Below are 27,436 nucleotides of genomic sequence, written 5' to 3'. Positions count from 1 at the left end.
CTGTGCCACCCCAGGCAGAGGCTGAGGCGGAAGGAAGCGGAGGATCTTACAAGGAAAGCAATGCTTCCTGCCCCTCTCACTTCAGCTCTCTGAAGCCACTTTTCCCAGAAGGTTTCCCCCTATCTCCAGCTCCCCAGGTGTGCACAGATAGGAAGAAACAGGGCACACAACAGCAACAGCTCTATGTCCTGAGACTGTTTTCCAGTCATTCACCAAATGCTTACTGTGCCGTGCCAGACAAGAAAACTAGAGTCCAGGTTCGGGCCCTGCCCTGTCAGCCTCCCTTCTTCCAAGCTTCATGAGGGGCCCTTCCTCCAGGCTGGGGCTGCCACCCAGGCCTCTCTCACTGTCCCTTCACGCTGCCTGTCCCGTTTCCACTGCTCAGCAGCCAGAAGACAAGCGGGGGATATTTAAATATTTGAACCTGACCAACTTAACTTGGGGATGGCTAAATAAATGTCCAAATGAGTTTTCTACATTTCTATGCTTTCTCTGACTCCCATTCACAAGCAAGTGAAAAAATGTCTCTCTGAGTGAAGCCCTCAAGCTCTGACTGAGAATATAATGTTGCTATTATTAGAGAAACCGGAAAGGAGTCATGGTATCTCCAGGCAGGGCTCGGGTGGGCCATGTGGGAGGCGACTGTCAGCAGCAGCCGGGCAGAAAGCTTGTTTATTGTCAGCAGCCTGGTGCGGAGATTAAGAAAAGCTTGGGTCTCCAGCTCACACACACACAGCCGCAGGCAGCAGCTGCTCCAGACATGGCATTCAACAGCAGGGGTCCCCAGGGTCTCCTTTCAGGGTTGACTTCACCAATAAGAAAAGCCTGGTGGCCACCAGGACAGCTGAGAAAATTCCCATGGGGCACCCAACCAAACACCCCCAGTATAAATGTTCAGCAGCCAATGCCTTCACCCAACGAAACCCAAGAACCCAGAATCAGCCTTCAATCCCACACAACAGCAACAGCTCTGTGTCCTGAGACTCTTTTCCAGTCATTCACCAAATACTGTGCCATATCTGACAGACACCATACATGGGACTGGTAATACACCAATGAATGACACAGTCAGTCCCGATCCTGCTCTCATGCAGCTCACAATCTGGTAAAAATTACCTGCAATTAAACTGGTAATCATGTGTTGAGTATTATGACAGAGGAAGCCCAGAGAGCTATGAGCACAGCATCAGGAGAGCTCTAATGGACCATCAGGAATTACCTTGGTAAGAAAACCATCACCAAGAGATACGGTGAAGTTTGCGATTAGGGTCTCAAGAGATGTCAGCCTAAGACCATCACCACTATTTCTCCTCCTTCAGCTAATTAACTTTTAGCTAATATCTACCCATTTGATTCCTGTTCTATTTATTACCAGTCTCTTGAACAGAAAGCTCTGGGAAAAGGTAACTATAATCATAGAACATCTATCAAAGTATCCACAGTTTTCTGGGAAGCACGACAGATCCTTTTATCCACTGAGGTCATTATTATTATCATGCTATTGTCATCAACCATTATTCTTGCTCTTCCTCTGATGATGACAATTACTAGGAGCCTTTCCTTAGGGAAGTCCAGCCATTTGAGGCATTACATAAAAAGCTTCATATAAACCAGGAGGAAAAGGTAAGTTAGGCACCCTCAACTCCTAGGCAGAAAAAGTGAGGGGATGAGAAGTTTTACTGACTTTCAACAAGGAGAAGCACACAAAATTGTCACAAAGGAAATCACAAAACTCTTGGACTTTCGACCTCGAGCCTCATGACTTTCCAGGATGTTCGGCTTCCTCTGAGAAGTGGGGAGGCCCCTTCCCTGGGGAGAGGGGACTTCACTGACTTCTAACAGCATGGTAACCAGAGTGAATCTTTTAAAAATATAAGTTAGTGGCCAGGTGCGGTGGCTCACATCTGTAATTCCAGCACTTTGGGAGGCTGAGGTGGGCAGATCACCTGAGGTCAGGAGTTTGAGACCAGCCCGGCCAACATGGTGAAACCCCATCTCTACAAAAGTACAAAAGTTAGCCAGGTATGGTGGCAGATGCCTGCAATCCCAGCTACTCCGGAGGCTGAGGCAAGAGAATCACTTGAACCTGGGTGGCAGAAGTTGCAGGAAGCTGAGATCGTGCCACTACACTCCAACCTGGGTGACAGAGTGAGACTTTCTCAAAAAATAAAAAATAAAAATAGGTAAATAAAATGAAAGTCAGATGTTGTTTTCCTCTGTTCAAAGCCCTTCAAAGCCCAGCTCATTCAGACTGAAAGCTATAGTCCTGACAGTGGCCCCTAAAGCCCTGTAAGACCCAGCTCATTACCTCTCTGACTTCCTCTCTCACTAATCTCTCCTGGCTCGCTCAGAGTCAGCCACATGTGTCTCCTTGATGCTCTTCCTTGAATACATGGAGCACATGCCTTTCTCAGGGCTTTGCATTCACCATTCCCTCTTTCTGGAACTTGCTTCCTCCACATATTCACATCTTCACACTCTAACTTCAGGTCTCTGCTCAATGTCACATTGTCAGTGACATCTCCTCTGGCCATCCTATTTAAAATAGCAATACTTTCTCCACAATCCTTCTCGTCTTTCTCTGCTTTACTTTTCTTCATAGATGCATCACTATCTGACATGCTATATACTTTGTTTATTGTCTGTTTTTCTTCTGTATGTGCCTTGAGGATAGATTTTTTTAATCCCCCTAATGCTTTGTCTCTAGTGTCTAGAATAGTGTCTGGCACATAGGAGAACCTCAATAAATATTCAACAAATGAACAAATGATAAATTAGCTGGGAAAGAAAGAACTTCAATAAATGGTGTCAGAATTTGAAATGTTCCATATACAGAATAATAAAATTCAATCCTTACCTCACATCATACACCAAAACAAATTCTAAATGAATTAAATACCCACATATAAAAAGTGAAACCTTGGTCAGGCTTGGTGGCTCATGCCTGTAATCCCAGGACTTTGGGAGACTGAGGTGGGAGGATGGCTTGCATGTAAGAGTTCTAGACCAGCCTGGGAAACAGATCAAGACCTCGTCTATGCAAAAAATTAGCTGGATGGGTAGGGTGCCTGCCCGTAGTCTCAGCTATTCTAGAGGCTGAGGCAAGAGGATCACTTGAACCCAGGAGGCCAAGGCTGCAGTGAACCATGATCATGCTGCTGCACTCCAACCTGGGTAACAAAGCATGACACTGTCTCAAAACAAACAAGCAAAGAAAGTGAAACCTTAAAACTTTTTTTTTTTTTTTTTTTGGAGACAGGGTCTCACTCTTTTGCCCAAGCTGGAATTCAGTGGCATGAACATGGTTCACTATAGCTGTGACCTGCTAGACTGAAGTGATCCTCCCACCTCGGCCTCCAGAATAGCAGAGACTACAGTCACATGCCACCAGTCTTAACTCATTTTTTTTTTTTTTTTTTTTTGTAGAGATGAGCTTTCATCATGTTGCCAAGGCTGGTCTCGAAACTCCTGTGTTCAAGAAATCTGCCCACCTTGAACTCCTCAAGTGCTGGGATTAGAGGTGTTAACTACCACACCTGGCCCCCTTAAAACTTTAAAATCATAATATAAACTCTCTTTATAATTTCAAGGTAGGGCAAGCTTTCTTAGGTAAGAAATGATACCATAAACAAAATCTTTTAAAAAATAACACATAGAAATAAAGATTTGCAACATGTGTACCTCACAAAGGATAAGAATTCAGAATATACAAAGACTTCCTAAAATAATTAAAGGTAAATTCCTATAGAAAGAAAGGAATAAAGAAAACAGAAAGGCAATTCACAAAGGAAGAAACTTGAATGGACAGAAAATTTAGGAAACACTGCCCAACATCACTAGTAAACAGGGACATACAAATATTATAAAAGCAATGAGTCACTCACCTTCATTAAACTGGCAACAATTGGAAGTAAAATCAGATTAAATATAGACAAAATTTAGAAAAATGAGGCTCCTTATTTACCACTAGCTGGAGTCTGAATTTGTATAGCAACTGCAAAGGAGAATCTGGCAGTAAACTGCAAATACATCATTCATTTCAGCAATTTCATTTGTTCTGAGGGAACCCTTTCACATGTGCACAGGAGAATATATGTCAAAATGTTCCTAGCAGCTCTGTTTGTAAGATGGAAACATTGGAAGCAACCTCAATGTCCATCAATGGGGGAATGGGGTGTTATATATTCATATAAAGGAATATAGTCCAGGCATGGTGGCTCATGCCTGGAATCCCAGTACTTAGGGAGGTTGAGGCGGGCAGATCACAAGGTCAAGAGATTAAGACCATCCTGGCCAACGTGGTGAAACCGTATCTCTACTAAAATTACAAAAATTACCACACCTGGAGTCCCAGCTAGTCAGGAGGCTGAGACAGAAGAATTGCTTGAACCCAGGAGGTGGAAGTTGCAGTGAGCTGAGATCGTGCCATTGCACTTCAGCCTGGCAACAGAGCGAGACTCCATCTCAAAAAAAAAAAAAAAGGAATATTATATGACAGGGCTTAACAAACTTTCTGGGGGTCAGAAAGTAAATATTTTAAGCTTTGTAGATCACATAAATCTGGTTTACAGGTTCTTTTTATGTTGAGCAACTTTTTAAAATATACGACCATTTTTAGCTGTACAAAAACAGAGCCAAATTTGTTCACAGGATGGATATACTCAAAGGCCAGCCATGGACTGCTAACCCTTGCTATCCGGCAATTAAAATTAGTGAATTAAATTCACAGGTGTCGACTTGAATATGTTTAAAAATAAGCAATGAATAAAAAAAAAATTCCAGAAAAAAATGTACAATTTAGGCAAATCTTTAATTTCTCACAAAATGTCCTATGAATAAGATGTGTAATAAATCTATAAAAACATGTGTGGGCGAGATATATATAAATCCAGAATACAAGTTGCTTTAGGGAAGGAAGAAGGAAAATGGGATTTGAGTGAGGTACTAAAGGGACTTAAACTTCATCAGTAATGTTTTCTTTTATATAAAATAACTTGAAATTAATATACCAAAATGTAAATGTTTATTCATTCAGGATACCAAGAACATGAGTGCTTGTCATGTTACTCATTGTACTGTTCTATATTTAACCTTTTTTCTGAAAACATACAGAAAAACAAAAAGATTGCTAGAGCACATAACAAAATTTTATCAGTATTTCTGCTAGGTGGAATTTCTTATTTTTATTTATCTGTATTTTCTTTCTTTCTTTTTTTGAGACAAGGTTGCGCCCTGCTGCCCAGGTTGGAGTGCAGTGGGGCAATCCTGGCTCACTGCAGCCTCGACCTCCTGGACTCAAGCAATCTTTCCACCTCAGCCCCACAAGTAGGGCCTCCACTCCCACCCCCAGCTATTTTTGTATTTTTTTGTAGAGACAGGGTTTTGCCACGTTGCTCAGGCTGGTCTCAAACTCTTGGACTCAAGCAATCCACCCGCCTCGGCCTCCAAAGTGCTGGGATTACAGGCATGAGCCATTGCACCCTAGCAGCTCTGTTTGTAAGCAATCTCAATGTCCATCAGTGGGGGAATGGAGTGTTATATATTCATATAAAGGAATATTATATGTCAAGGCTTAGTAATGTACCCAGCCTTGGGTTTCCATTTTTTAGAACATGTTCCTGATTTCTACATATTCCCTGACTTAGAGTGCTTGCTGGCTTACAGCACCAAGAAGTCATTACTTCCACACCAAGGTTTACACACATGGCCCTGATCAGAGCCTGCTCCATGGGCCTGCAACCTGTGTAGTCAGTTGCACATGCCCAAGGCTCCAAAAGAGCCCCATAGTTGGTTTAATATTCTGTGGCTATTGTCCAAAATTCTTAACAATCTTATCTTTGAACTTGTGTTTTGTAAGTGACGTCTGATGAGAGGATGGAGCAGTCATGTGAGCAGGGAAGATAAGCTGCCAGCAGTGCACGCACTCATGTGCCAGTCCTATGGGCACCAAGCAGGCAGTGTGCCGGGCAGCACCCAGGAACAGAGCTGAGCCCAGATTAGTGACAGTGGTGGTGGGGACAGCAGAAGCTGAGGTGGCAGCAGAGGCCACAGCCCCAGAAGAGGTAGAGGCTCCACATGGAAGCACGAGGACAGTGGTGGGAGACCTGCACACACACCCATCCCCAGAGCCTGTCCCTGCCGCATCTGCACAAATAATGCCTCTCCAGCCAGAGCACTGCGACAGGAACTGCCAGTGCTCAAGCAGTAAACCTTGTCAGTAAATAAGTTAATACTACAAATTAAAAATGCACACATGGACACTGCGATCAAACCTATCAGAGTTATTAGAATTCTTCAATGAGTTTAGAATCTCTAATTTTAAAAACTATGATAGCACTACAAATCCAACATTCACAGACTTAGAAATAGAAATTAAATCTAGAGACCACTGCAGTCAGCAGAAAGAGCATTATTTTCCAAGGAATAAGCCAATTATTAACAAGAAAGACAATCTAAAACTAATTTTTATAATGGAAGATAAAGCAATAGAATGCATAAATAGGCATTTTTAACTATATACAAATCATGAAACCACTTTTGATTCTTGTACGACCTCAGTACGTTACATGAAATGCCAAAGGAAACATTAAAATGTCACTTATAGATTTATACTGGAAATTAAACTCAGACTTACTTGAAGCCTATCAACTCTAAAAGTACTAAAATTTATGTTTTGAAATAATTTACCAGAAATGTATCCCAATGCTGTCCCCACCTATAAAATATACTTAAGAGCTCCAGTAACAGTTGCATCAGCAGAAAGGTTTTTCTCAAAATTAAAAACTACCAAACATTATTTGAGATCTTGTATTTGCCAAAAATGACTGTCACTTTCAATTATATCGATTGAAAATGAAGTTGCTAACAGAAAAACTTTCAATGACCTCATAAATGAATTTGCAAAAAAGTAAGCCAGAAAAATCTTATAATCAAATATCACATGGGTAATTATCACCTATTATATAATACCATACGACACCAAAAGTGGCTTTTTGCATTTGTAAGTCTATATTGTTATGCGTGTAACACTATTATGCCTATTACATTTATAAGTAACAAGATCCTTTTGAAAGAAAAAGTTTAAAGTACCTTTATTTTTATCTATTTATTTATTCTTGAGATGGAGTCTTGCTCTGCTGCCCAGGCTGGGGTGCAGTGACGCAATCTCAGCTCACTGCAACCTCTGCCTCCCAGGTTCAAGAAATTCTCTGCCTCAGCCTCAGGAGTATCTGGGATTATAGGCACCCAACACCACACCTGGCTAATTTTTGTATTTTTAGTAGAGACAGTGTTTCATCATCTTGGTCAGGCTGGCCTTGAACTAATCCTAACCTCGTGATACATCCGCCTTGGCCTCCCAAACTGCTGGGATTACAGGCGTAAGCCCAAGTGCCCAGCCGTAAAGCACCTTTAATAGCACTTTTCTTTCCTGATTTTTGAATAAGGACTCTGCATTTTCATTTTGCACTGGACCTTGCAGATTGCGTAGCCAGCCCTAACCAGAACTGTTCAGTCACCACCTCCCTTTGTAATGAAGTCCAGCATCTCTCTGTAAGGCAGCTGGTCTTGGAAAGTAAAATGGCCCATTCAGGGATGGACTTAGGACTTTGTATCCTTATTGTACTGGCCCACAGCTGAGCAAAGGCAAAATAATGCAGAAGCCAGTCACAAGACTCTTCTCCATAGACCACAGTGGAACTGCCAGCCCCACACATACATGCTGCAGCAAGTTTGGGCTGAGAGAATCACCCTACCCCCTCTCTTTTGTCAGTATCTTTTCCTTCTCTGATGAACATCTTCATTCTTTTGAGGACACACCATGGAACAAGACTGAATTCCTGAGGAGGGGACACAGCATAGGGTGTATTGAGGCCCCAACAGCTAGTTTCTCAGCCTTTCCATCTAGATCCTGTTGGATGACTCCTGGTTTGATATCCACAAGCTCTCACAGGGTCACTTAACTAAGGAGGCAGAGTCTCTGATAGATAAAAGCCCTGCAGGCATATAAGGCTACACCAAAGGAAAAGAAAGAGGTGGGCTTCAAACCAAGAGCCAGATCAGAAAGGCAATCCTATTCACAACAGCCACAAGAAGAATAAAATACCTAGGAATATAGCTAACCAGGGACGTGAAAGATCTCCACAATGAGAAGTATAAAACACTGTTCAAAGAAATCAGTGAAGATACAAACAAATGGAAAAAACATCCCATGCTCATGGATAGGAAGAATCAGTATCATTAAAATGGCTATACTGCCCAAAGCAATTTACAGATTCAATGCTATTCCTATCAAACTACCAACAATCTTCACAGAACTAGAAACAACTATTTTAAAATTCATATGGAACCAAAAAAGAGGCTGAAAAACCAAGGTAATCCTAAGCAAAAAGAAGAAAGCTGGAGGTATCATGTTACCTGACTTCAAATTATGCTACAAGGCTACAGTAACCAAAACAGCATGGTACTGGTGCAAAAACAGGCACATAGACCAATGGAATAGAATGTAAAGCCCAGAAATAAGATCATATCTATGACTATCTGATATTCAACAAAACTGACAAAACCAAGCGATGGGGAAGACTCCCTATTCAATAAATCATGCTGGGATAAATGATTTGCCATATGCAGAGACTGAAAATGGATGCCTTCCTTATACCACACGAAGAAATCAATTCAATAATGCAGACTGCTGCACAAAAGAAAAAAAATCATCTCAAGAGGAATTAAAGTCTTAAAACACAAAACTATAAAAACCTTGGAAGACAAACTAGGCAATATCATCCTGGATATAGGAACAGGCAAAAATTTCATGACAAAGACACAAAGAATCATTGCAACAAAAGCAAAAATTGACAAGTGGGATCTAATTAAACTTAAGAGCTCTGCATAGCAAAAGAAACTATCAACAGTAAACAACCTACAGAATGGGAGAAAATATTTGCGAACTGCGCATCTGACGAAGGTTTAATATCCAGCACCGATAAGGAACTTAAACAGTTTTAGAAGAGAAAAACTAACAACCCTATTAAAAAGTGGGCAAAGGACATGAACAGACACTTCTCAAAAGACATCCGGCCGGGCATAGTGGCTCACACCTGTAATCCCAACACTTTGGGAGTCCAAGGCAGGTGGATCACTTGAGGTCAGGAGTTCAAGACCAGGCCGGCCAACATGGTGCAACCCTGTCTCTACTTAAAATACAAAAATTAGCCAGGCATGGTGGCACAAGCCTGTAATCCCAGCTACTCGCAAGGCTGAGGGGGGAGAATCACTTGAACTTAGCAGGCGGAGGTTCCAGCGAGCCGAGATCTTACCATGCACTCCATGGTAAGATCTTGCTCTGTGTGACAGAGCAAGACTCTGTCTCAAAAAATAAAAATAAATAAAATTAAAGGGCTGGGTGCAGTGGCTCACGCCTGTAATCCCAGCACTTTGGGAGGCCAAGGCAGGCAGATCATCTTAGGTTGGCTGTTCAAGACCAGCCTGACCAACACGGAGAAATCTCATCTCTACTAAAAGTACAAAATTAGCCTGATGTGGTGGCATATGCCTGTAATCCAAGCTACCTAGGAGGGGCAGCTGAAGCAGGAGACTGCTTGAACCCTGGAGGCGGAGGTTGCAGTGAGCCGAGATCCCATCATTGCACTCCAGCCTGGGCAACAAGAGCGACTCTCCATCTCAAAAGAAGAACACATATATGCAGCCAACAAGCATATGAAAACTTTAATATCACTGATCATTGGAGAAATGCAAATCGAAACCACAATGAGATACCATCTCACACCAGTCAGAATGGCTGTTACGAAAAAATTAAAAACTAACAGATGCTGGTGAGGTTGTGGACAAAGTTAAAAAGACAAGTGACATATTAAAATATCTAAAGCAGGTATTACAAGCAAAGAACTAATATTCAGTATACCAACAATCCCTACAATTCGATAAGAAAAAAGCAAAAAAAAAAAAAAAAGCGGGGGAGTGGGGGGTAAGGGGGAGGCAAAGGATATAAAGAAGGCAATTTACAGTAGCAGAAATACCAGGGCCTAATGGCAAAGAAAAATATGTCAAATCTCACTGTAAACAGATAAATACACTTAAATACTAAAATGCTGGCTAGGTGCAGTGACTCACACTTGTAATCCCAGCACTTTGTGAGGCTAAGGCGGGCGAATCACAAGGTTCAGAGCTCAAGACCAGCCTGGCCAACATGGTGAAACCCTGTCTCTACTACAAATATAAAAAATTAGCTGGGCATGGTGGTGCATGCCTGTAATCCCAGCTACTCAGTAGGCTGTGGCAAGAGAATCGCTTGAAACTAAGAGGTAAAGGTCGCAATGAGCTGAGATTGTGCCATTGCACTCCAGCCTGGGTGACAGAGCAAGACTCTGTCTCGAGGAAAAAAAAAAAATAACTAAAATATCACTGTTTTCTCATCAGATTAGCAACAATTAGGCTGGGCCAGTGACTCACGCCTGTAATCCCAGCATTTTGGAAGGCCAAGGCGGGCAGATCACTTGAGCCCAGGAGTTTGTGACCAGCTTGGGAAACATAGAGAGGCCCTGTCTCGACGAAAAAAAAAATTTTTTTAAAGACAGGGTTTCACCATATTGGTCAGGCTGGTCTTGAACTCCTGACCTCAGGTGATCCACCCGCCTCAGCCTCCCAAAGTGCTGGGATTACAGGTGTGAGCCACCGCGCCCGGCCAAAAAATTTTTAAAATTAGCTGGTAATAATAGCACATACCTGTAGTCCCAGCTATTCAGGAGGTTGAGATATGAGGATTGCCTGAGCCTAAGAGTTTCAAGGTTACAGTGAGCTGATTGCACCACAGCACTGTAGCCTGGGTGGGTGATAGAGTGAGACTCTGTCTTTTAGAAAAAGAAGAAAGATTAGCAATAATTAAAAAGACTAAAAATGTCCAGCACTGGGAGTTAGGAGGACAATTAGGTCCCATTAAATTTTAAAATGCACAGGCTCTTTGATCCTGCATTCTACTTCCAAGGTCTATCCTTGAGAAATGCTTTCCATAGGTGCCTGACAAAGCATGTGCAAAAATGCTAATTATAAAACAGTTTGTGAAGGCATAAGATTGAAAATAACCCAAATGCCCTCTAGTAAAAGCATGGCTTAATAAGGTACGAACAGCCGTAGTAAGGAACATTATGCAACAGTTAGAAAGGCCAGGTCGTTCACTGACCACTGTACCGACAGGGAAAGATTTCCAAGATGCATTAAGTGAAAAAAGTGAATTGTCTAACAAAATGCACAAGGTTCATATTTAAACACGTGCACTCCCCACTAAACCATACATTTCTATGGGTCATACATGTGTAAATAGAAATACATCCAGAAAAATACATACCAAGATGGCCAAAAAATAAAATAACTATGGGAGGTGATGGATATGTTAATTAGCTTGATTGTGTTAATCATTTCACAATGTATACATATATTAAAACAGCACATTGGGCTGGGTGCAGTGGCTCATGCCTGCAATCCCAGCACTTTGGGAGGATGAGGCAGGCAGATCACTTGAGTCCAGGAATTCGAGACCAGCCTGAGCAACTTGGAAACTGTCTCTACAATAAATACAAAAACTGGCGCGCGGCGGCGGGGGCGCGGCGGGGTTTGAGGCGGGCCCCTGCGGACTCCCGGGCTCCGGGGCTCCGGGGCTCTGGGCTCCAGGCTTGAGCGTCTCCGCCGAGCGCACACCCTCCCCTGAGGCGCGGCCTCTTTACCTGGAGCTGGGACCAGTTAGGTAACGGCCCCAGGGGCCCGCGGTGGAGAGAGAGCGAGCGGGGCTTTGGCCGCGGAGTCAGCCCGGCGCGCTCGCCCCTCGCTGTGCAGGTTACTCATTATAAACAATATCCACGGCCCCCGAGCTGGAGCCGGCGCGAGCCGAGCAGAGCCGAGGTCGGGCCGCGAGGGGAGCCGGCTGAGCGGGCGCCGAGCTCCCGACATGGCCCGGAACACCCTGTCTCGCGCTTCCGCCGGGTGCACATAGACGAATTTGACGAGAACAGATTTGTGGAGGAGCAGGAGGAGGAGGCGGCGGCGGCGGCGGCGGCGGCGCCAGGCCCGGACCCGAGCGAGGTGGACGGGCTACTGCGGCACATCACAGGGGACATGCTTCGGGCATTCCACGCAGCCTTGCGGAACTCTCCCGTCAACACCAAGAATCAAGCCCTGAAGGAAAGAGCCCAGGGCGTGGTGCTGAAAGTGCTCACAGACTTCAAGAGCAGTGAGACCGAGCAGGCTGTGCAGTCACTGGGCAGAAACGGCTGACTTGTTAATGAAGTACATTTATAAAGGCTTTGAGAAGCCTACAGAAAATAGCAGCGCAGTGCTGCTCCAGTGGCATGAAAAGGCCTTGGCAGGAGGAGGACTAGGCTCCATTAGAAGACTTCTTACAGCAAGAAAGACTGTTTAAAAAAAAGTAAAAGACTCATGTTACCTTGAGAAGAATTCTGGATGCCCAGGCTGGTGAAGAAGGGATTGACAATGGACCATCTTCCTAGGAACTCCCAACTAAACTATTTCAGGACATGTATCTGCTGAAATGTATTTTATTTTCAAGCTGGAGGGGAAAATCGTCTGCTTCCTAAATCCTGTGCAGGATCTGATAGTCTATGCCTTTGTCTCCGAGTACTGCGGAGCTGACATTTTGTCTACGAGTGGTGGCTGGCATTGGTCAGGCGCACCTGTGTGCACTGGGGGAGGGATGGTTTGGGCAGGTGCAGATCCAAGGGCCGTGGTAAATGGGAGAGCTTGTGTTTTTGAAGTGGGAAAAACCAAGAGTTTGTACAGACATCCTGTCTTCCAGAGAAGGAGCATGCTCTTGGGCTCATTGTAAAGTGCCTGCTGCATCAATAAAGCTCTTGGCTTATTAGTATAAAAAATAAAATAAAATAAATAAACAATATCCACCCAACACAAGTAATGTTTATTCCTACTTTGAATGCTGTGAAAAGGCGGCAGAAAAGTCAAATGGAAGGAAGGTGAAATACGAGGAAACAGTATTTTATGGTTTGCAGTACATTCTTAATAAGTACTTAAAAGGTAAAGTAATAACCAAAGAGAAAATCCAAGAAGCCAAAGAGGTCTACAAAGAACATTTCCATGATGATGTTTTTAATGAAAAGGGATGGAACTACATTCTTGAGAAATGTGATGGGCATCTTCCAATAGAAGTCAAAGCTGTTCCTGACGGTTCTGTCATTCCCAGAGGAAATGTTCTCTTCACAGTGGAAAACACAGATCCAGAGTGTTACTGGCTTACAAATTGGATCGAGACTGTTCTTGTTCAGTCCTGGGATCCAATCACAGTGGCCACAAATTCTAGAGAGCAGAAGAAAATATTGGCCAACTGTTTGTTAGAAACTTCTGGTAACTGAGATGGTCTGGAATACAAGTTACATGATTTTGGCTACAGAGGAGTCTCTTGCCAAGAGACTGCTGGCATAGGAGCATCTGCTCATTTGGTTAACTTCAAAGGAACAGATACAGTAGCAGGAATTGCTCTTATAAAAAAATACTATGGAACGAAAGATCCTGTTCCAGGCTATTCTGTTCCAGCAGCAGAACACAGTACCATAACAGCCTGGGGGAAAGACCATGAAAAAGATGCTTTTGAACACACAGTAATACAGTTTTCATCAGTGCCTGTATCCGTGGTCAGCGATAGCTATGACATTTGTAATGTGTGTGAGAAAATATGGGGTGAAGATCTAAGACATTTAATAGTATCCAGAAGTACAGAGGCATCACTAATAAGCAGACCTGATTCTGGAAACCCTCTCGACACTGTGTTAAAGGTTTTGGAGATTTTAGGTAAGAAGTTTCCTGTTACTGAGAACTCAAAGGGCTACAAGTTGCTGCCACCTTATCTCACAGTGATTCAAGGGGATGGAGTAGATATTAATACCTTACAAGAGATTGTAGAAGGCATGAAACTAAAAAAGTGGAGTATTGAAAATGTTTCCTTCGGTTCTGGTGGAGCTTTGCTACAGAGGTTAACAAGAAATCTCTTGAATCGTTCCTTCAAGTGTAGTTATGTTGTAACCAATGGCCTTGGAATTGACGTCTTCAAGGACCCAGTTGCTGATCCCAACAAAAGGTCGAAAAAGGGCTGACTATCTTTACATAGGACACCAGCAGGGAATTTTGTTACACTGGAGGAAGGAAAAGGAGACCTTGAGGAATATGGTCATGATCTTCTCCATACTGTCTTCAAGAATGGCAAGGTGACAAAAAGCTCTTCATTTGATGAAGAAAAAATGCATAGCTGAATATTGTACTGGAAGCAGCACCTCAGCAGTCTTTGTTTTATGACTGTGTGTTGCATGTGTGTGTGTGTAATACATGTTTATTGTACAGATGTGTGGGGTTTCTTTGTGTTCTGTGATACATTACAGCCAAATTATTTGTTGGTTTATGGACATACTGCCCTTTCATTTTTTTTCCCAGTGTTATAGGTGATCTCAAATCAGGAAATGCACTTAACCGGGTAAAAGATTAGGGCCAAAGTAAGCTTTTTAGGGCCTTTGCCAATAGGTAGCTATTCAATCTGGTATTGATCTTTTCACAAATAACAGAAGTGAGAAACTTTTATAATTACTAATGATCCCATAAAACAGATTTGCATAAATTATCATGATTGCTTTATGTTTATATTTAACTTGTATTTTCGTACAAACAAGATTATGTAAGATATATTTACAGTTTCAGTGATGTAACAGTCTTTCCAACTTTTCATGATTTTTATGAGCACAGACATTCAAGAAAATACTTGAAAATAAATTACATTGTCTTTTGTCCATTAATCAGCAAATAAAACATGGCCTTAACAAAGTTGTTTGTGTTATTGTACAATCTGAAAATTATGTCAGAACATAATACCCGATAGAATTACTAACCTCACTGCCCCTTGTAGAATATGTATTAATTCGTTCTACATTACAGAAAATAATGGTTCTTACTGGAATGTCTAGGCACTGTACAGTTGTTATATATCTTGATCGTTGTATTGTGCCAGTGAAATGCCAAATTTGAAAGGCCTGTACTGCAATTTTATATGTCAGAGATTGCCTGTGGCTCTAATATGCACCTCAAGATTTTAAGGAGATCATGTTTTTAGGGAGAATTCCCGCTTCCACTATAGAATATATGCCTAAATGTAAAATGCTGACAAAAGGTGGAAGTAGTGTATTTTCAAGTAATTACACTTCGGAATTTATTTTTCATATTCTGTAGTTGGTATGACTTAAATGAATTGCTGGAGTGGGTAGTGAGGATACTTATTTTAAGTGTTTTGATTCTATTTTTTATTAAGTTTAAAAAAATTAAATTGAACATTAAAGTGTAAAAAAATATATATATATACAAAAATTAGCCGGGCATGGTGGTACACGCCTATATTCCCAGCTACTCAGGAGGCTGAGGTGGGAGGATCTCTTGAAACCAAGAGGTGGAGGTTGCAGTAAGCCAAGATCTTGACACTGCACTGCAGTCTGGGTCACAGAGCAAGGCCCTGTCTCAAAAACAAACAAACAAACAAAAAAAAACTACATATATTGCATTGTACATCTTGAATATATACAATGATTTGTCAATTTTACCTGGAATAAAATAACTGACAGTCATGGTTCTCTCTGGGGAGAGCAAAGTGGGCTTGGAGAGGGAGAGAAGTCAGCTTGGAGGTGCAGTAGAGGGGCTTTGCTTTGGCATTCCTCTTGCAAAGAAGAAAGTATTAATATTTTGCTTGTGCAATTTTAAAAGGAAAAAGGAACTATCATAGACTAGCCAGGTACGGCGGCTCACACCTGTAGGGTTCACATTTATACCTCTGCTCAAGGGAAGACTTATAAATACATTAGGTGTGCCTTCCCTTCAGGGGATCCAAATTCCCTGAGTGGGGTCTGGGGAAGAACAGGGTGGAAAAAGGAACCACCACCTGCCCACGTGTCAGGCCCTATCCAGACGCCAATAAGACTCTTTTTAAAATAATGTTTGATTTACTTATTTATTTAGAGACAGTCTCACTGTGTTGCCCAGGCTGATCTTGAACTTCTGGGCTGGAGGGATCCTCCTACCTTAGCCTCCTAAGCCACTGAGATTAGAGATATGAGGTATCGTGACTGGCCAGCCTCTTGACTTTCTGGCACTCCCTTTAGCCTAAACCTTTGCTAAAAACTCCTTTGTGAATCTTCTCTTTCCTGATCTGATTCAACTGTGTTTACATGTTGGAATAAATTCAATCTCCCCTCTGCTTTTGTATTCCTCAAATTATCTTTTTTGTTTGTTTGTTTGATTGTTTGAGGTGGAGTCTCACTCTGTCACCCAGGCTGGAGTGCAGTGGTGCAATCTTGGCTCGCTGCAACCTCCACCTCTCAAGTTTAAGCGATTCTCCTGCCTCACCCTCATGAGTAGCTTGGTTTACAGGCACCCACCACCATGCTCAGCTAATTTTTTCAATATTTGTAGTAGAGATAGGGTTTCACCATGTTGACTAGGCTGGTCTTGAACTCCTGACCTCAGGTGATCTGCCATGGCTTTCCAAAGTGCTGGGATTACAGGCATGAGCCACCTTGCCCAGCCTCAAATTATCATTTTTATAGGCAAGACATGGAGAGTACTGAGTCAGTTACATGGTATACCAGGTTTTCTACTTTTAATAAACTCTAAGAACAGACATGTCATTGAGGTCAGGTTCCCTGGGAAACAGACACTGAATCTGAGATTTACATGCAAGAAGTGTACTGGGAAGAGCTCTCAGAACACCACCTCTGGGAGCGCAGGCAGGATTGAGCTGAAGGAGACGTTGGGCTGTGACACGGTCACAGTAAAGACCTCAGTGGATTCCATAAGGAGCTCTGGAGTGGAGACACTTTCCTGCAATGAGGAAAGTGAGCTGGGCTTTGTACCTTCAGATGGGGCAGTCACTGGATGTGGGCTACCTCTGAGAAGGGGTGTAACTTTGAACAAAGGAACTCACTTCGGCTGAGTGCCAGTCCTGGAAGAGGCTCGGTTGAGGGCCGTAAGTTGCCTGTCGTGGCTGCTGAGGGGTGTGTGCCTCAACCCTGAAGGGGCATCTGTGGCGTGTACTCTGTCCAGAGGCATCTGGAACTAAGCACTGGTCTCTGAGAGTGGAGAAATGTACACATTTCAATCTCCATTTTACAGGGGAGACACTGAACATTCTCCCTGGTATGCCCTGCAACCCAGAACTGAACGCACAGGCGGAGGGGGCCTTGCATACCAGGTCGACCTGTGTCAACTCCTTCTTTAGGACTCATGAAGCAAGGTTGAAAGAAAAAAATACGTATCTAAATGATCAAGGGGAAAAATGCTTTGACCAGAAAGAGGGAGCAATGTTTTACATTTAAATGCTCTGGAAGTGATCCCCCTTCAGCTTAGATATGGAAAAAGAATTTAAGTCACAGTAAATCAAGTCCATTGCTTAAAAAGTAAAGAGATGAGAAGAACACCACATCCATGCTGCTCACACCTCAGCTGTCTCGGATGACGCCCAGTGGCCTTCCCCCATTCTTGTCCCATCACCCTGCTTGGTTTAGGCCCTTATGCATCAAGTCCACATTCTATAGTCAGCAGCTTCCATCGTCTCAAAAAAATGAGCCCAGTAAATGTCCCAAATGTACCAGCATGGAAATGTTTACTCCTTATATCATCACTATTCACAAAGAAAATATTTTTTTCCTACAAACTCTGAAAAAACCTGCATAGCTCTGTGTGATGGTTAATTCTATGCATCAATTTAACTGAGCCAAGGGGTGTCCAGATTAAACAGTATTTCTACATGTGTCTGCGGAAGGGTTTCGGGATGAGATCTGCGTTTGAGCTGGGAGGCTCAGTAAAGTAGATTGTCCACCGCAGTGTGGGTGGGCGTTATCCAATCTTGTTGAGAGTTAGGCTGGGCAGGGTGGCTCCTGTTGTAATCCCAGCACTTGAGAGGCTGAGGCAGGAGGATGGCTTGAGGTGAGGAGCTCAAGACTGGGCCAAAAACATAACAAGGCCAAAAATTAGCCAAGCCTGATGGCATACTACCTGTAGTCCTAGCTACTCGGGAGGCTGAGGTGGGCAGACTGCTTGAGCCTAGGAGTGAGTTCAAGGCTGCAGTGAACTATGATCATGCCACAGCATTCCAGCCTAGGTGACAGAGCAAGATTCGGTCTCTAACATCAAATTTTAAAAATTCTGTTGAGGGCCTCAATAGAAAAGAAGGCAGAGGAAGGAACAATTTGCCCTTTTTGCTTCCTGCCTAGCTGCTTGAACCAGAACGTCGGTCTTCTCATTTCCCTGGACCGGGATTATCACCGGCTCCCTTGGTTCTCAGCCCTTCAGACCCAGACTGGAATTCCAACACTGGCCTTTCCTGGGTCTCTAGCTTGCAGATGGCAGATTGTGGAACTTCTCAGCCTCCATGATTGTGTCAGCCAATGGCTCATAACTAATAAATCCATATCCTATTGATTCTGTTTCTCTGAAGAGCCTGGACTAATGGCCTTGTTTAGACCTTAAGCTTTTATTTGGCAGCTGTAAATCACAGAGGGGCAGCAAACGGGGAGTGAAAGGAAAGGTCTGATACCTTCAAAAACATCAGATTGCAAAACAGAGAAATAATTTGCAAGAGTATAGTATTCCAGAAATCATTGATTTATCAAACCCTTACTGCCAGTCTGGCAGATCTAGAGCTAAGCCCCGAGGCAGGCAGATCACTTGAGCCCAGGAGTTCGTGACCAGCTTGGGAAACAGAGAGAGGACCTGCCTCTACCAAAAAAAATGTTTAAATCAGCTGGTAGTAATAACACGTACCTGTAGCCCCAGCTACTCAGGAGATTGAGATAGGATTGCCTGAGCCTAAGAGTTTCAAGGTTACAGTGAGCTATGATTGCACCACAGCACTGTAGCCTGGGTGGGTAACAGAGTGAGAACTGCTTGAGCCCAGGAGGCAGAGGTTGCAAGTGCGTTGAGATCAAGCCACTGCACTTCAGCCTAGGTGACAGAGCGAGACTCTCATCTCAAAACACACACAAAAAACACACCCAAAGAACCTCTAAAAAATGTATAATCAATATAAAAATTACTAGTGATATTTAAAAACTATTATTTTTGTACCATCTTAGAAATCTTATGTGCATTAAAATTATTTTTGTTAATAGAAATGGGGTCTCACTATGTTGCCCAGGCTGATCTTGAACTCCAGGCCTCAAGTGAACCTTCTGCCTTGGCCTCCCCAAATAGGATTACAGGTGTGAGCCGCCGAGCCCGGCGCTATGTGCATTTTAAACTCACAGCAGAGCTCACTTCAGGCTTCACATTTCAAGTGCTCAATAGCCACCCATGACAAGTGGCTTCTGTATTAGACAGCAGAGATGTAGACCCTCTAGTGAAAGCCCCAGTCAGAATGGTTTTCTCCTCAGTCCTGGGCAAACCCTGAGCAAGTAAATCCTGGCATTACCTCTGAAACGGTTTTGGGGCTCTGGAGAATTAGACTGTAAACGTAAAACTCTGTGTAAGCTCCCACCTCCCGCTCCACCCACCCTTTCTTCTTCCTCATTTAAACTTGAAGAATAACATTCTGTTTGCACATTTGCTTTCTGAGAACAGCTGTTATGTCCCCTTTTATGCCAGGAAGCAAACGCCACTTCATTAGCTGCATGCAGAAGTTGGTGCTGCCCTGAACTGAGGTGAGTGTCTGCTGGGTAGGCATCAGCCTCTGAGAGATGGAGTGAGTCTGGGGGCCGCCTCTGGACTTCAGACCTGGGGGAGTCCAATGGCTGAGTGGCCTTGGACCCCACACAGACCTCCTCCAGGTCTGAGACCTGCTCTCCCATTTATTCAGCTTCAGTCAAGAAGAGGTCAGGAGGAGTGGGGGCAAGAGGGGAATGCTGATGGCAGTGAGATAGGAGTTCACAAGATATAGGTCATAAAGACCCCGCAGATAAAACACCATGCAGTAAAGAAGCCAGTCAAAACCTATCAAAACCCACATGGCCACAAAGCAATCTCTGGTTGTCCTGACTGCTCATTATACACTAACTATAATAAATTAGCATATTAAAGGAAACTCCCACTGGCTACATGACAGTTTACAAAAGCCATGGCAACTATCCGGAAGTTACCCTATATGGTCTGAAAGGGAGAGGAACCCTCAGTCCTGGAAATTCCCCAACCCCTTCCCAGAAAGCTCATAAATAATCCACTCTTTGTTTAGCAAGTGATCAAGAAATCACCATCAAAATAGCCAACCGGCAGTCTGTGGGGTCCTCTGCCTATGGACTAGCCACACTTTCAACACTTTCATTTTTTTACTTAATAAACTTCCTTTCATTTTACTCTCTTGGCTAGCTCTTCCTATCTGGAGCCAAGAATCCATGTGACCTCCTGGGCTGAACCTCAATTTTGGGGTTCACTCTGTAACATCTTAGCAAGCAGTGGCTTCACCCGCCCTGAGGTTGCTGGGTACCCGTTGGGGTTATCTGGCAAGGGCTATGTTAAGGACAGTGAGAGGTATTTGTGATTCTGTCACTAACCAGCTCAGAGTCCCTAACCGAGTTTCCCTTCTTCTCAGGGCCTCAGTTTCTCCCTCCATAGAATGGAGGAACTGGAATAGACAAGCTCAAGGAAGGGTACTTTGCAGCTTGGTGAGGAACAGCAGTTCTAATGGAATTAAACTAAGCACATACCGGTGCGGGCAGCATCCGGCATAAGGAGAAGATTACGGGAAATACACACGACAGTTACTGGGAAGGGATTTACAGCTGTCTGACATTTTTACAAGTATTTATTACTTTCTCAAGAAAAATAAAGGAAGGGAGAGGGAACAAATAAGCTGAAAAATAAAAAGTACATAAACAAAAGACAACAGCCCATTCTCCATGATGTGCTTATTTCACATTGCATGCCTGTCTCAAAACATCTCATGAACCCCATATATAAATATACTTACTGTGTACCCACAATTTTTTTTTCTATCTTTTTATTTTTACTTTTTTTGAGACAGAGTCTCACTCTGTTGCCCAGGCTGGAGTGCAGTGGCGAGACCTCGGCTCACTGCAACCTCCTCCTTCTGAGTTCAAGTGATTCTCCTGCCTCAGCCTCCCAAGTAGTTGGGATTACAGGCACCCATCACCACACCTGGCTACGCTTTGTATGTTTAGTAGAGACAGGGTTTCACCATGTTGGTCAGGCTGATCTCGAACTACTAGCTTCAAGTGATTCACCCTCTTTGGACTCCCAAAGTGCTGGATTTACAGGTATGAGCCATCACACCCAGCAACATATTAAAAATAATAACAACAACAACAAAAAACAGAGGAGAGGAAGAACTAACTCCTAAAATGATTGGTATATTTAGTTTTAATTTTCAATTTTTTGTTGAGACAGTGTCTCACTCTGTGGCCCGGGCTAGAGTGTAGTGGTGTGACCTCAGCTCACTGCAGCCTCCACCTCCCAGGCTCAGGTGATTCTCCCTCCTCAGCTTCTCAAGTAGCTGGGATTGCAGGTACACACACCACAATGCCTAGCTAATTTTTGTATTTTTTTTTAGAGACAGGGACATGTCATGTTGCCCAGGCTGGTCTCAAACTCCTGAGCTCAAGCAATCTGCCTGCCTTGGCTTTTCAAAGTGTTAGGATTATAGGCATGAGACATCATTCCTGCCTTTCTTCATTTAAAAGTTTGTTTTTTTTTTTTTTGAGACAGAGGCTCACTCTTGTTGCCCAGGCTTGTGTGCAGTGGCATGATCTTGGCTCACTACCACCTCCACCTCCCGGGTTCAGGCGATTCTCCTGCCTCAGCCTCCCAAGAAGCTGGGATTACAGGTACATACCACCATTCCCAGGCAATCTTTGTATTTTTAGTAGAAATGTGGGTTCACCATGTTGGCTAGGCTGGTCTCGAACTCCTGGTCTTAAGTGATCCACCTGCTTCGGCCTCCCAAAGTGCTGGGATTACAGGTGTGAGCCATGCCCAGCCTTGATTATATGTTTAAAAGATAACATTTTCAATATATGGTGCTAAAACATTAAATTATTCTGCTTTTTTTTACACTTTATAATTGGCACACAATAAACTGCACAATCTGGTAAGTTCTGACGTGTATATACCATGAAGCCATCGTCACAGTTAAGATAGTGAACATCTCCGTCAACCCCAGAAACTTTTCTCATGCCCTGCTGTAGTCCTTCCTGCCAATCCCCCATCCCTAATTATGGATCTGCATATGGAGTTTGCATTTGCCAGAATTTGATGTGAATAAAATTATAGAGTGATGTCTATTCTTTACTGCTTTAACTCAGTTTCATTATTGTGAGTTTCATCCATGTTGTTGTATGTATCAGTAGTTCATTCCTTTTTATTGCTGAGTAATATTCTCTTGTATTAATATATCATAGTTTGTTTATCCACTGGTTAGAGCAGTTAGCTAGGCATCTATGAGCAGGGCAGGAGACAGCCCCACTTCCAGGCATGTCAGGTGAGCATAACGTGGTTGTTCAACTGTCTCTCTAAAATAATAATTGGTCACAGCCAGTGCCAGGGCTTAAAGGCAGTCTTCCAATAGATAGAAGACACTTGACGCTGTTGATCAGCGGCTTCCTGATAAGATCTCAGGAGTTGTGTGAGTGGGCTCAGCTCAAATATGCACACGAAAAGGCAACATGGCAACGTTTCACCTTCCTCTAGGAACACTCAACTGGTAAGAAAAGAATGCCTCAACTGAGCATGTGCAAAACTTCAATAAACACCTGTGCACACTGCCCCTTCCACGTGCTGGCAGGCAACTGTGCATGCAGACAGCTTACCCCAAGGGAAGAATCAGGGCAAAGAGACGCAAATCCCGGAACCATTCCAATGTATAAAACCCCAAGTCAAAGGCTAAGCAGCACATTTGGATCACTCAAGTCACCTGTGTGGACATCTTCCAAGTGTATTTTACTTCCTTTTGTTCCTGCTCTAAAACTTTTTAATAAATTTTCACTCCTGCTCTAAAACTTGCCCCTACCTTATGCCCCTCGGATGAATTCTTTCCTCCGAGGAGGCCAGAATCAAGCTGGCGCAGACCCATGTGGATTCACTGCTGCCGACACAGTCACCTCTTGCTGGACGCTGGACTGTTTCCAGTTTGGGGCTACTGCAAATAAAGTAGCTATGAACATTTGATTACCTGTTTCTTTCAATGTTTTTGAAAGACAAAGCTACTAGAAAATTTAAAATGTGATTCGCATTATTTCTATTGAACAGTGTACATCTAGATTCTCTTCTAGCGGGTCCACTTTTCTGAGTCAGGCCGACTGCCAACTTAATTGAATTTAATTCAACAAATCAATACCCTGGGCCAGGTACAGAGTGGGGAGCTATCGTCACAAAGGTGAATGGCCTGGGGGAACCCATTTCGGCCCTCCAGACTGGATTTTTACCAGGTACAGCCTCAAGGAAGTAACAGTCCTGCTGAGGAGAGAGATGTGTAAATTCATAAACCGTCGCCTAGAATTCAACAGGAGAAGCCAGGGAGAGATGCATAAAGAAAGGGCTCTGGCCAGGCAGAGGACGAAGCACTTACTTTCATCTGGGGAGCTGGGGAAGGTTTCCCCAGGAGATGATCTTGGAACTACATCTTAGGAGATGGGAATTAACTAAGCAGAGGAGAGGGAGTGTTTCTAAATGCAGAAAAAGGAACCGAAATGCCCCAGGGCAAGGCAGCTTCCAGGAACTAGAGGCTAATAGCAAAGAGGAGTGCATGATAAGAGGTGGGCATGAGAAGAGGAGGGCATGAGAAGGGGGTGGCTGGAGAGGCGGCCAGAGAGGGGGCTGGCCATGCCGTGCTGAGGGTGACCTCTATGCAGTGACGCTACAGAGCCAGGAAAGAGCCAGACCAGAACCACACTTTAGGAGAACACAGGAGTAAGGAGTGCCTGGACCACATCAGTGGGAATAGACAGCAGGGACTCAGTTCTGGAGAGTTTGGAGGCAAACTGGGCAGGAAATGGTGACAGGCTAGAAGGAAGACCTGTGAAGGCTGGATTCTGAAATGGCTGGCTGCTGCTCCTAGGCAGATGCCTGCCTCTCTCTCCTGGACTCTGACTACAGTGTCCTCACAGGTGCCCCCTCACCCTGTCCAGACCACTCACCCCATTGCTGGCATAGAGAGATTTACACTCCCTAAGTGTCTTCTACCAGCTCAGTTTCCCCAGCTCTCTCTCCACCCCCAACCTCTCAGCTGTAGACTGAACTCTCACTTCCCACAACATGGGCACAAAGCCCTGGGCAAGCAGAACCTGCCGCAGGCCTGTGCAGTGTGGTCCCACCAGCTTGGAGCACTCCAGCGACTCTCCCCAGTCCCCCTACTGACCTCTGCCCACCCCTGCCACCTCCCAACACGCATGGCACAACAGCGCATGTCCCTCCATCACCACTTCCTCCAAGCCAACGTGCTTGGTGACACAGCGTGACTTAGACTGAAAAGTCTCCTGCCCGTCTAGGCATGCTTTGGAGGCTCCTTCTCCAGAAGCTCTCTCTGAGGCCTTGGACCCAAGAGCTCCTCTGTGACTGGTGCACACTGTACACTATCTTTTTTTTTTTTTTTCTTGAGACAGAGTCTTGCTGTGTCAGCCAGGCTAGAGTGCAATGACGCAGTCTCAGCTCATTGCAACCTCCGCCTCCTGGGTTCAAGCCTCCTGAGTAGCTGAGATTATAGTACATAACACCACAACTAGATAATTTTTGTATATTTACTAGAGATGGGGTTTCACCATGTTGGCCAGGCTGGTCTCGAACGCCTGACCTTGTGATCCACCCTCCTCGTCCTCCCAAAGTGTTGGGAATATAGGCATGAGCCACCATGCCCGGCCTGTACACTGCCTTTTATAAGCTTCGTTCCCACCAAACCATGACCCCTTGAGGGCAGCATCTGAGTCTTTTCACTTCTGGAACTGGAATGCTGGAGATCCACATTTGAAAGTAATCTGAAGTTGGCAGGACTTGCCTTACCAAACCTGAGGTAAGGATGACGGAGGGGCCCCAAGGACAAAGGCTCATGCCTGCACCAGGATTTCTGATCCAGTGCCATGTGAGAAGAGGGTCTTTCCAGATAAAGTCACTGCTTTCTGTTCTGAAAGTTTTGGGGAAGGCTTACTGTGTCAAGGAGGAAAACAGCTATATGGAGACAAGGAAAAATTAGCAAGAGGTCTGGCCCTTCGATGCTATGTCCCCCTCCCTTCCCTTCCATCATCCTGCTTTAATTCCCGGCCTTGCTCTCTGAGACCTTGGCTGTACAAGCTGGAGAGCTGAGTCTCAGATGAGCCAGCAATGTGATGAGAGAAACCTCCTTCTATGGTTCTGCAGAATCTTTCTTTCTCTCCATGGATGTGTAAACAATCCAGCAGCACATGATAAAAGTGAAGGGCGGGAGAGCCACATTAATTTCCTTGAGGCAAATGATAAGCTGGCAGAATTGGCTCCATGGAAGGAGGTAAAAGCTCCAAACACGGCTGAATGACTCTTGGGATCCGAGCCTGGTACGGATGCAAATTAAAATAAAAACTATATAAACAGCAGCACAATCGCGCCATTCAGGACGCCTTCATTAGCAGCCAGCTCTCCAGTGCCACTACCCATGAAGACAACTTCCCTTTCTTCTTCTTCTAACTAATTTCCAAGCTGGTCAACAAAAAGATGCTAAGGACAAAAGCAGTTCTAATTGATGAGGCCTTGGGGAGACGGTTGTTGGAGAGATTCATTTTATGTGTGCAAATCAAAAAGCAAATGCTATGTGTCAGACCAGCTGAGGACAGGCCTCCTGCTGAGGTGCCAAGTTTCTCCTCTCAAAGCTCAGGCCCGCTCAGGCTAACAACCCAACGGTCATATCCACCCATTCAGGCCTCCTGGTGCCCAATACAGCCAGCTTCCCAAAATGCTGCCTTGTATAGGAGACCCCATTCGACAGCCAGGCCCATGATGCAATGACATACTGCCATAAAGTACAATAAAGAGGACCTGCCTCTACTCTTCATGGCAGAGGACAAAGTTCATTCATTGTATTATCAGGAAGCATCATTATATTGGGCAGGCATTTGGTTAAGGAGACATGGTTTCCCCAGATTCACCTCTTGTTGAACACAAACCACAGGTTCCCTTCCTTTTCTGACCATTTGGTCGGCATTCCCAGTCACCCACACCTGCCTCTCCAGGAACCTCTTCAAATGACAGAGCTTTCCCCCAGGTCTTTCATCCACATGACCTGCTCTTCAGCCACGAAGATTTCTTGGCTGTTCCAGGCTCCTTCACACTCACTCCCAACCCTCACTCCTCCCCAGGTCTGAAATTCTCTCCGGGCCAGGCGTGGTGGCTCACGCCTGTAATCCCAGCACTTTGGGAGGCTGAGATGGGCAGGTCACCAGGTCTGAGTTTGAGATCAGCCTGGCCAACATGGTGAAACCCCATCTCTACTAAAGATACAAAAACTTAGCCGGGCATGGTGGCACATGCCTGTAATCCCAGCTACTGGGGAGGTTGAGGCAGAATTGCTTGAACCCAGGAGGTGGAGGATGCAGTGAGCCAAGATTGCACCATTGCACTCCAACCTGGGTGACCGGGTGAGACTCTCTCTCAGAAAAAAAAAGTCTCTATACTCTGGTTTCTCTCCAAATCGTATAAATCTTTCGCCTTTTACTAAAGATTTCTGTGGAGAGGAACAATTCTGAGTCTTAAACCAATTTTTTGAGGCCCTGTTTCTGTGGGGCTGATAAAAAAAAAGAAAAAAGAAAAAAAAAAGTCTCCTATTTTCCCACTTTCCGTCTATATTCCCTAAGCCTCATGAGCCTCAGTTCTCTCCCTTTAAAACAGGGTAATAATCCCTGCTCTACTCCTCTCGTGGGCTATTGAGAAACTCAAATGAAATAAGAGACACGAAAGCAACCATACATGGCATAAATATATTGGCAGAAATGTCTCAGTTGAGGCAATAGCATCGTACCATTTAGTGACTGCCAAAAATCTCTATTGTAAAATGAGATAATCTTTTTCAGTCCATAGAACAAATTAAGATCCTTACGTACCAACCACCAACATGAACTTCCAGCATTTAAAGCTTATGGAAACCTGAGAGCCATGCCCACCTTGGCCCTGCGGGCCTGTCCCGGAGGATCTCACCTGCGCATGCCCGCTGGTCGGCCTCCACTTCGCCCAGGTTACAGCTTTCAGCTGTGCTGGTCTGACATCAGGCAAAAGGGCTTTTGTCTGGGAGAGGAAAAAACCAAAGAGCACAGTGAGGGTGGGAGGATTTCTTTTCTCTGATTGTGAATGTTGCATTGCTTTGCTCCCATAGAGAGAATTCTATTATTTCAGAAAAGGATTGTGTTTGCAATCTAACTGGTGGCAGCTGCTGTGGACAGGGACATTGCTTTTCCTGCTTATGTGCTAA

General features: G+C 44.2%; 1 long non-coding RNA gene, 1 other non-coding gene and 2 pseudogenes across 7 annotated transcripts in view; 3 read left to right on the top strand and 1 right to left on the bottom strand.

The window, feature by feature from the left end:
* Nucleotides 1-27,436, bottom strand: part of LOC144579298 (uncharacterized) — a 129,408-nt gene that overhangs the window by 98,136 nt on the left and 3,836 nt on the right. For 2 of the 6 annotated variants that reach the window (XR_013526615.1, XR_013526613.1), the window contains 2 exons: nucleotides 27,166-27,252; nucleotides 25,417-25,529 (listed from right to left, as the gene is read on the bottom strand). This is a non-coding gene — a long non-coding RNA (uncharacterized LOC144579298). Of the gene's footprint in view, nucleotides 1-16,626; nucleotides 16,888-16,990; nucleotides 17,136-25,416; nucleotides 25,530-27,165; nucleotides 27,278-27,436 lie in introns of those variants that run through there. The other 4 variants (XR_013526611.1, XR_013526612.1, XR_013526610.1 and 1 more) reach the window with 3 other exon arrangements.
* LOC144579296 (actin-related protein 2/3 complex subunit 5-like protein pseudogene) lies at nucleotides 11,818-12,568 on the top strand (annotated as a pseudogene).
* On the top strand, nucleotides 12,903-14,263 carry LOC144579126 (nicotinamide phosphoribosyltransferase pseudogene; annotated as a pseudogene).
* Nucleotides 26,642-26,757, top strand: LOC118147490 (U5 spliceosomal RNA). Its single transcript, XR_004733947.3, has one exon. It is a non-coding gene; the product is annotated as a U5 spliceosomal RNA (small nuclear RNA).

The sequence above is a fragment of the Callithrix jacchus genome, chromosome 14 (genome assembly GCF_049354715.1).
Source record: "Callithrix jacchus isolate 240 chromosome 14, calJac240_pri, whole genome shotgun sequence".
Lineage (NCBI taxonomy): Eukaryota > Metazoa > Chordata > Mammalia > Primates > Cebidae > Callithrix > Callithrix jacchus.
Note: the sequence above shows the minus strand (reverse complement) of the source record. Positions and strands in the feature narration are given on the sequence as shown.